Source organism: Equus przewalskii, chromosome 15 (assembly GCF_037783145.1).
Source record: "Equus przewalskii isolate Varuska chromosome 15, EquPr2, whole genome shotgun sequence".
Lineage (NCBI taxonomy): Eukaryota > Metazoa > Chordata > Mammalia > Perissodactyla > Equidae > Equus > Equus przewalskii.
Window position 1 is genome coordinate 47,616,483 of NC_091845.1, and position 10,653 is coordinate 47,627,135.

The 10,653-nt window shown below is 43.4% G+C and overlaps 1 long non-coding RNA gene across 1 annotated transcript; it reads left to right on the forward strand.

Annotated features, from left to right (window-relative positions):
• The first annotated feature begins 2,242 nt into the window (after window positions 1–2,242).
• LOC139076041 (uncharacterized) lies at window positions 2,243–10,029 on the forward strand. The gene is made up of 2 exons (XR_011527270.1): window positions 2,243–2,384; window positions 7,929–10,029. It is a non-coding gene; the product is annotated as an uncharacterized lncRNA (long non-coding RNA).
• Window positions 10,030–10,653: the final 624 nt, after the last annotated feature.

Consider the following 10,653-nt stretch of genomic DNA (forward strand, 5'->3'; position numbering starts at 1 on the left):
AAGTGCACAGAAAAGAGGTGATGGGAGGACACAGCAAGAAAATGGCCACTTACAAGCCAGTAAGAGCCTCTCACCAGGAACCCAATTTGTCGGCACCTTGATCTTGGACTTCCAGCCTTCAGAACTTCGAGAAAATTAATTTCTGTTGTTTAAGCCGCCAGCCTAGAATATTTTGGTATGACAGCCCAAGCAGACTAGCGCAGTGGTATATGGGAACTTTCCGTATTTTCTGCTTAAACTGTCTGTATACTAAAAGAATATATTTATATTCTCTAAGAGAATAAAGTCTATTAAAATTTTTTAAAAATTGAAAACTGTATGAAAATAAAATAATTTCATTGTTATTTTGAAGTTGTATAATTTCTACCAGACTGGCTTTCCTCCATGGCATGTAGCTTGCACAAGTGTATGTGTACGTGTGTGCATGCATATACATATATATTTGAATTGTAACACTAGCAGGGGTAACTTCTATAGGAGTGATGCCATTACTCATATGTTGTGCACTGAAAATATCATCATCATTATTAAAAGTTTCCTCTTTTCATCCTACGGTGAACAAAATAAGGTAATGGCCATGTTGCTTGTGTCTGTCAACATCCTTTCTTTAGATGAATCTTCAGATAAGGGAACGTCCGTCCTACTCCCATTCTATGCATTATTGTTTGGTCACCAACCATATTGCTACACACGCACACGCCATTAAAAGGAAGGCCCATGACTCAGGTCTGGTCAATGAGAATGTTTCCTCTTCCTGTCCACCATGATTGATTCAGAGAATCGCACATCTTGAGTGATATGCAGCAGAAAACTATTTGAAGGCTGAAGCCAAGCAGTGAAAATTATAGCCAAGAAATGGAGAGAATATGAAATTCTGATGAAATTGTGTGTGCCACTGGAATAATAACTGCATGATTCATTAATGTCCACCCCCTGCCCCCTTTTAGGTTTCAGCTAATTTCAATTGGGCTTCTGGCACAACTAATAGAATGGAGACTAATTAAGAAGCTTCTATTTATTGAGTGCCTTTTATATACCCATTCCTTTATATACTTCATCCTAATTAGGTCTTATGAAAATTCTGCATAGTGGTTATTATTGTTTGTGTTTGCAAAAACTGAAGCTCAAAGAAATTATATGACTTGACAATGGTATAATATAATTTATATATAATATATACTTACATATACTTAAAATACTTATATATACTTAAATATAATGTAATAAGTATGATATAATTTATAATAGAAACAATTTGAAAAGTGCTTAAGAGCTGCATAAAAAGAAAAGTAGACTGCTTAATTCTACTATGATGCCTACACGCATATTTGATCATTGAAAGAGTACAAAGTTAGATGAAAAAAACACCACATTTCACCTGCACTTTGTCTAGAACAGTTGCCTCTCCTAACTTGGTCGTTTGTACTTTCTTCCATAGAGTGATGGCAGTAGACATTTTAGGGACAGATTTAAGAACTGATGGTTTATTTCTTCTGGTTGAGATCAAGCCAGCGGGGTAAATTCCGCCCCCTGCATGGCAGACAGTATCTTGCCTCAATATCGAGAGGCAAGGACCTAACTGGGTCAGACAAAAACAGACCCACTTGGTCAACCTACCACAGAGGTCTACAGCCATAAGCACCTTTACTGTGGGGTTCAAGGCATCCCAAGAAGGCAACAGAGAGATGGGGCCCATCCGTCTGGTTAGCGTAGTCTAATGGATGGCAAGTGACAGATTCTTTTTAACTTGCCAATCATAGACGCTTATCCTCCTGCAATGAAGAGCAGTAAGTGCGGGGTGAAAAGAAACCACTTATTCTTTCCATTACAGCTCCCTTTCCTGGAGACAGGAAGAAGTTCCTCATGGAAACCCCAGGGAGGGAATAAGTTCCCCAGTCCAGATCATGCCCATTTCACTGTTACACTTCAACTTTCTTTAGATGCGGTTTAGAATGGCTGTGTATTTCTCTCAATCTTTCTTCATGAGCCCTGAATCCAATCTTTTTTGGCCTAACAATTTCATCTCTTAGAAATATCTGCTCGTGTGAGTTCATACCTGAGTTAATCCCTCACCAACATCATTCATCCTCTGACGCAGTTCGGGGAAAACCTCCGATCCTTTATGAGCGTTTTCTCTGTGATAAGCAAAGATCAATGGGGCACAAAAGGTGACACTCAGAGCCCGCAGGTGCTGCTGATTCACACCACGAGGGTGGAAACTGTGATACCTGTTTCACCCACAGACTGGGGAAGGAGCCACATACCCGTCCCCAGCCCAGCCAAGCAGGTCTGAAGGACTAAGGCGGAATTTCCCCAAGCCCAGTTTCCAAGTTGGGCCAGAATTACAGCACAGCACCTGGCACAGAAGGGGTGCTCTGTGCAAGGTAAGTGAGCGGAGGCTGAGGGAAGTCAGGGGAGCGGGCGGCTTCCACCCACCACATTCCCTGAACTTCACAGAGCTGGGCCGCTTGGTAGAGGCCTAGTTTTACTAAATAACTTGACTTGGGCAGAGGCAAGGCCAGGCAGTGGAGGTGATTCTGGAAACCCCAAGGAGTCTTTCTTGGGAGGTCCTTGAGATCCTTTCGTCTGCTGCTCCTCCATACTTGGCACGGGGCCTGACGCACTGCATCTTCTCAATAAATTGTTGAACGGAGCACAATGCAAGATGAAAATGTGGGAGGCAGGTGAAGAGCTGGGGAAAGGACTGCACGGCCAGGACGACCCTCTTTCTGTGGTTCCCAGGCCACAGCACAGGGCTGGTGTGGGCCCCTGCAGCACTGGGCGCTGTCTGCCCTTGCCCAGAGTAACAGTTTCCTGAGGCTGCTGTAAAACAAGTTACTACGAACTTCTTGGCTTAAAACAACAGAAATTTATTCTTTCACACTTCTGGAGTCCAGATGACTGCAGTGCAGCAGGACTGAGCTCTCTCTGGGGCCTGGAAGGGAGAATCCTTCCTTGCCTCATGCAGCTCCTGGTGGCTGCCCCAGCAATCCCGGTCTTGTGGTTGCATCTCTCCAACCTCTGGCTCTGTCTTCACATCACCTTCTCCTCTGTGTGCTGCGTGAAATCTCCCTCTGCTTCTATCATGAGGACTCTTGTGACTGCATTTAGGGTCCACCTGGATAATCCACAATACTCGCCCTATTTCAAGATCGTTGACTCAATCACGTCTGCAAACACTCTTTTTCCAAATAAGGTTACATTTAAAAGTCCCAGGGGTTAGGACCTGATACCTGGCTCTAAAGACAGGCCGACTGTGAGGTAAATTGAGGAGGAGCCTTGCTTCCTTGCCTTTGGGCAGAGAGCAGGGATCTCGGCACTCTCGGAGAAGGCAGCAGAGACCAGGCTGCACAGCCAGAGTCAGAGGAGGCCTCTAGAATCAGTGGCCTCACCAATGCCACCTCCTGCTGCACAGACACATTCAGTGGGTTCTGGAAGGAATACCCTCAGGGGCGGACATGTTTAAAAACATATTTTTAATAACGTTTGCTAATTCTATCATTGACATAATTCCCAAGTTTTGGGGGAGAGTCTTAACTGAAATCCATCGCCTTTTTCTTCATCTAGTCTCCAAAACTTGGAAAAATCCTGTGAGCAGTTTCAGTAATCACCACATGCAATGGCTAATTTTTTCCATTAACTTGGCCAGGCCATGGTACCCAGATATTTGTCAAACATCCTGGGTGTTTCTGTGAAGGAATCTTTTAGATGAAATTAACTAATTAATTTAAGTTGGTGGGCTTTGAGTAAAGCAGATTACTCTCCAAAATGTGGGTGGGCCTCATCCAATCAGTTGAAGGCCTTAATAGAAAAAGACTGACCTCCTTGGAAGGAGAGGGAAATCTGCCAGAAAACCACCTGTGAACTTTTTTCCAGGTCTCCAGCTGGCCAGCCTCCCTACCCTGCAGGCTTTGGACTTGCCAAGCCTCCACAATTGCATGAGCCATTTTCTTAAAATAAATCTCTCTCTCCCTATGTATATATACATTCAGTTGGTTCTGTTTCTCTGGAGAACCCTAACATACATACAAACCGCAAAACAAACAACATCATAATTAATGGTGTAAGTAAACAAGCAAGATTAGGAAACAGTAGCGTTGAGTCTCTAAGTACTGGGTTACACATCTTATTAGTCACAGATGACTCCTGAGATGCACCATTACATTGAATCACCAGCAATCCCTCCAAAGAAATCATTCCAGCTCAATCCTATAGCTGGTTCAACATGGCTTCCTTCTTTTTTTTGAGGAAGATTAGCCCTGAGCTAACAGCTGCCAATCCTCCTCTTTTTGCTGAGGAAGACTGTCCCTGAGCTAACATCCGTGCCCATCTTCCTCTACTTTATATGTGGGATGCCTACCACAGCATGGCTTGCCAAGCGGTGCCATGTCCACACCCGGGATCCAAAACAGCGAACCCCAGGCCACCAAAGCAGAAAGTGCGCACTTAACCGCTGCACCACTGGGCTGGCCCCAACAACACGGCTTCCTGACTGCTGAAGAACATTGCAGAGCTCAGAGCATTCTCTTTAGGGAACACACCAGCTTTTCTGGTTCAGGTGTGTAGATGTTTTATAGTTTTAAGGTGCAAAACTTCCTGCACCTCAATATTTTGGGGTTTGAGATGGAGCTTGCACCACCAACTTCTACAATATGTGCATATGTGCTTTCCATAGTGAGTTTTGGCTGATCTGTCCTAATTCTTTGCAATTTAGGAGACCTATCCTGTCCAACAACAACCTATGATTTGGTGAGGTATGCCAATAGAGCATTGCTGGAATTTGGGGGGATGGGGCACATACCCCCAAATATTGCCTATTAATGGATATTTTTTTTTAAATGTCTCAGTCTTTTTTTTTTTTTAAGATTTTTAAAAAACTTTTTCCTTTTTCTCCCCAAAGCCCCCCGGCACATAGTTGTATATTCTTAGTTGTGGGTCCTTCTAGTTGTGGCATGTGGGATGCCATCTCAGCATGGCCTGATGAGCGGTGCCAAGTCCGCACCCAGGATCTGAACCAGCGAAACACTGGGCTGCTGCAGCGGAGTGTGAGAATTTAACCACTTGGCCACGGGGCCGGCCCCTTAATGGATTTTTTTTTTTTTAAAGATTCTATTTTTTCCTTTTTCTCCCCAAAGCCCCCCGGTGCATAGTTGTATATTCTTGGTTGTGGGTCCTTCTAGTTGTGGCATGTAGGACGCTGCCTCAGTGTGGTCTGATGAGCAGTGCCATGTCGACATCCAGGATTTGAACCAACAAAACACTGGGCCGCCTGCAGCGGAGTGCACCAACCTAACCACTCGGCCACGGGGCCAGCCCTCCTTAATGAATATTTTTAACATTTAAATTACACTGGCATAATGGGATACACTAAGACTATATCTTAAGATTTTTGAAATAATGATGAGAAAAACTTTGAAAAACTGGTATTTAAATGTTGCATGCTGTTTTGTTTCTAGAATTAATGATTCCAGTCATGTATTCATTTTTTCATTAATCCTATAAATATTTATCAAGTTCTTACTATGTGAGTCTCTGTGCTGGGTGGTGAGGATACAGTGATGGATGACATAGCCAGGGTTTCTGTCCTATAGGGTCAGATGTGGTGGGAAAAAGCCAATTATACAGATGTTTGACGATAATCGTGATGGTATGAATGGGCGGTGGCGGTATTAAGGACGTTTAGAACAGCAGGTCCAGCCTGGTGTGTGTGTGTCTGTGTGGGGGTGACCAGGGGAGATCTCCTTGATGGTTTGTGTTGGAGCAAAGCTGGTGCTAAGCAGCTGTTCACTAGATGAAGGGTGAAGGGCAGAAGGAACAGAATTTTTAAAGTCCACGAATCAAGAAGGAGCTTCAGGCAAGAAGCAAGAAGATGAGAACTTCAGGTAAAGATGGTAGACTGAAAACAAAGGTCTAATTCTGCCTCCTCAGGAAATACTCTGAAATTACAGTGAAGTAGGTTTGGGTTTTCTCCTAATTAAGGTGTAAAATCATAAGAATGGAAAGAATGTGATGTCAACAACAAAAGTTTAGAATCAGGAAAGCAGACGCACAAGTGATAACTGACTTGGCAGCCTCCAGAATGCCAATGCTAAGCCAGGAACCAGCCCGGTTTACTCTGCAGGGTTTTCTAAAGGCTCTGGAATGGGCAGGGCCAGGCGTCTTTGGAAAGGCATCTTCAAGGGGATGAGCAGATAGTTTAAATGAGGGGAATTGGTAGAAAGCTGTTTAAGAAACAGCTTCATCCCTAGGTCCCCTTCTCTATTCTGTGCAGCAGGTGGCTGCCCCTCCCTCATCCCTGCAGAAGAGTCAGATTCTCCAGAGAGAGGATTAAGCAACCATATGCATACCCAGCTAAGACCCCTCTTCCCCGTATCCCTCACTCAGACCCTGCAGCCAGATGGAGACCGGAAGAATCTCCTCGGTAGAATCCGATGAGTCTAAGAGGAAACACTCACGACCACCGGCATTGTGCACCACCCCCTTCTATGTTGTCCAAACAGGCAACACTTAGTGATGTTCACAGCTGACGGACCCTCCCAAGTGCCCAGAGCTTCCCACAGATGGATGACGAAGACCTGCCAGACAGGAGAGGAAATCCTCCACCGTGAAAGACAGAGGCCAGAACAAACTGTCAGGAATCAAGGATTTCGAGGAATCAGAGGCTGGCAGAGAGAAGAGAACTTCAAAAATATAAATGCTGCTATCTTCAGCAAAAAAGAGAAGGTATGACATACATGAAACGAGAATTGAATGCCATCAAAAGGAACATTGATAGAACGAAAAGAGCTCTGGAGGTTAAAAGCTTGATATCAGTTTTTAAAAATCAGCAGAAAGATTAGAAAGTGAAGAAAGAATATCTCCCATAATGGAGAGCAAAAAAGACAAAAATATGGAAAAACAGGAGAAAGAAAAAAATCCAAGGGCCATTCCTAGGGCCCAACGTCCAAGATACAGGAATTCCACAAAGAGCACAGGGAAAACAAGGAGAGGGAATTATCAAAGACATAAGTCAAGAAAATTTCCCAGAACTAAATGTCACCAGCTCCCCCATTGAAAGGGCCAGTTGTGAACTGTCAACAAAAATAATCCATAACCAATCTATAAATGAAAATTTGGGTGAGTTTATTCTGAGCTTAAATCTTAGGATTATAACCCGGGAGAGTCTTTCCACAAAGGAACAGAGCACTCCAAAGAAGCGGGGGTACACAGGGTGGTTATATACCCTCAAAGAGGGTGTTTCACATATGATTGGAATGTCCCTCCCACACTAGTCACAAGATTGCCCTGTCGGCACAGCACCTGATGAACACAGCAGGTAGTGGGTCTGCTATCTTGATGGGCGTAGCAGGAGGCAAGTCTATTGTCTCAAGCTGGGCGGTCACAGGTGAGCGCAGCAATCAGTTTCTAGCCTAAGGAAAGATACTTAATCCTTAAGGAGACGCCAACGTTGGGAGGGGGAGGAAAGTTGCACCTTTATCTCAAGGGCCTTTGCTCTTGCCATAGGGAATCTCTAAAGCAGATATACAGTGCACGCTCAATGGCCTCGGTCAGGCCCTTTTGGAAAGACAAGGTCAGGCCGAATTAGGTTTACACCAAATGGCTTCCTCATATATTCCAATATATCTTATTACTTGCCATTTTTATTTGTCAGTACCCACTGCAATGGATGAAAATAGACCCTAAGTGAGGGGTGGTGGATTTCACAGTTACACAAGCTAATACATTTAACTGCCTTCAGCTGAGTTTCTGTCTCTTATAACTGAAAGAATTCTGATCAATCCTCTGACCCAGAAGTGATCAGATTCGAGATTCTCTGACTGATAGTAACTGTTGTGGACATTTGTTTTGTTTGCTGTCATTATTGTTTTGTGCCTATTCAGCGTCCATTTTCTTTCTTTTGGTATAAAGACCCTCCTTTTCCTTTGCAGAACCAACAAACTATCAATTATCGTGCCCCAGCTCTGATCTTCCTCCAAGGCTGAGCCCAGGAAAAGCCAATCAGACTTCGTCTCCTGAGAATTTGCATCTTGAGGAGAATGACCATGGCTGGGAAGGGAGTTCTATCATTCTCATGACAGGGCTCAAAAAAGAGATGGCCTGTGAGCTCCTGAGAGATCCCCACAAATGCCCCAATTCATTCCTAAGTCCTGATTTCACAGTATGTTTAATATTCTTTATCTTTGGGTACCAAATACCAACAGCAACACACAGCTATTGTGACCACCAGACTCCCATCACCATTTCCAAATGCCCCTTTGAGGAGTAGCATCACCTCTGGTTGAGAACTCTCGGCAAAGACAGTGGAGGACCTCACTCAGAAACTGATTCTGTGGGTTTCTGAATCATAATATCAATTGAACATACTGTTTCTCTGTGTCTCTTTGTGAAATGTAAAACATTGAACTTTTTAAAAAGTTGGGTCCTAACAATGGGAATGATGATATCTGGGAGATTCTGGGGACTTGATGGACCTGAATGAATCTCCTCGCCCCTGTACATCTTAGTGAAAAGCTCCCCTCAGGTCCTGCCTCTCCAGAGTCTGAACTCATCATGACCAGGGGGATCAAATAAGAAATCAGAAGATAGAAGATAGTGTTACCCTCTGAAGGACTTATTGGAATTTGTTGGCTTTTAATTATCAAAAACCTGGGGAATAGGTGGGAATGGCTCCTGAAGCAAGGAGGGCAGAATGAAATCTAGGATGTGGATGGATTCATTGATATGGCTACTTTCATTAGAGGTCAGCTTTGTGGCCTCTCGAGTCCTACCAGTTTGCTGAGTTGGCTAATACAAACCTGGACTTGTTGGATCCTCCTAAATGACACCGAATGGCCAAAAAATTCTCTTGACGGAAGTGGAAGAAAGAATGTAAAAGTAGCAGTACACAGATGGATTGCTGCATTAAATCCACCGGGGACCTCCTGCGTAAACCCAGCTCCATCGTGTCCTCCAAGAACCCCGATGAGTTGCTTATCTCAGAATGGAAAATAGATGGACGGAGGTAGGCTCCAAACTCTTCAAACAGTGCTGTGCTGGGATTGAGTACAGTTGAAATGGACTCTCTGCACTCACCGGGGCTGGGAAGAGCCCGGGGTTTCCGGGCAGGGCAACTAACTACTGTAGTTATTGTGACAGACTATGGCGTGGGCCTGGTGATCACAGATGGGGAGATAACATGTTGAGCCAATATCTCTAAGTGACTTAATCATGGGATTCAGAGGAACAAACTGATAGGCAGCTACAGATATCTTACTTGATCTATACATCCAAGGAAGTCTATCTGGTGAAAAGACAGCTGACTTCAGGCTCTGTGCTAGAGAGGCTCCTGCGATCACGCAATTCCCAGATGTGTGTAAGCGCTGAGTCGCGGCTCCTTTAAAGACAGAAAAGATGAGAGGAAAGACCATATTAGAATATCACAGTGTGGGTTATCTTTCTAAACTTCAGAGAACCTTGGATGGCTAGTTCCCCTTGAGCCTCCTTTGCCATCAGAAGCAGCTCCGTCTCCTCTGACCCCATAGGCTAGTGCCCGCTTGCTTTAAGATCTTATAACGACCTCATTTGAGGCAGTTATGTTGCAAGAGGATGTCAGTTCTCTATTTGGCAAACAATAATTAATAGCACATTCTACCTCCTTTCCCCTAAAATGAAGAAAATAAAAAAGAAAAGACTGTGTTTAGATCAACTCTAAGAGTAAATGTGTAAATTACTATCACAGATACTTGTTAGAAAGTGTTAGGCAGAAAATGACGTCGGGACATCTAACTGAACTCTCTTTTTATAAATAGGAATATGTAGGTCCAGAGAGGTGAAGTAACTCATCCAAAACACACAGGAAGTCGATGATAGAGCCAGAGCCAGAACTCGAGTCTCTGAAGCACAGCCTAGGGTTTTCTGCATTTTCCAGCTGTAAGTTCACCAATGATTTTCAGGATGCAAAAGCATTTGCTTCAGAAAAAGTTGTAGACAGAGGCCTGAGTTTAATAAAAGCATATGTGCTATTAATAATAAAGCCAGCTTATCAGAAAATTTTTGCCATGTATATAATTTAATTCCCACATAGATTAATAGAAAAAAAGCAGCAATAAACAAATTTTTTCTCACTTCTAAATATTTATTTCCTGTATAAGAGTAGTCAGGAAGGTTGCCTGCATACAGTCAAAGACACAACCACAATATTGCTTTGAAGGGTCGAACATGGAGAAAAGTGTGGTTAATAGCATAACGTTCGTATTTTTACTTGCATTTTCAGGAAATTTGTGCTATCTTGTATGCAAGGAGGACTGATTAGATCTTTCAGTTTTTTGGTGGTCCTCTATTTCTAGAATTTATCTTCTAGTAACATCTTTTTTTTTTTGGAAGGCCACAAACACTTACTGAGTTCCTAGCATAGTCCCAGCACTGCCCTAGTCGTCAAAAGGGGTAAAAAGGTAAAATTAAATGATTCTCTTCTGAAGGAGTTTAGCAAACAATGGCACTTTCATTGCAGGAGTCCCAGGATGTAATGGTTTTCTGAAGAATGATGAATAACGAAAGGACATAATCATTATGAAAACTATGCAGAAATCCAGACAAGTCTGTATGATCAAAAAAGCAGATTAAGGTAGCACGTATATTGTGACTGTCTATGCCACGACATGGGTGCCTGTAATC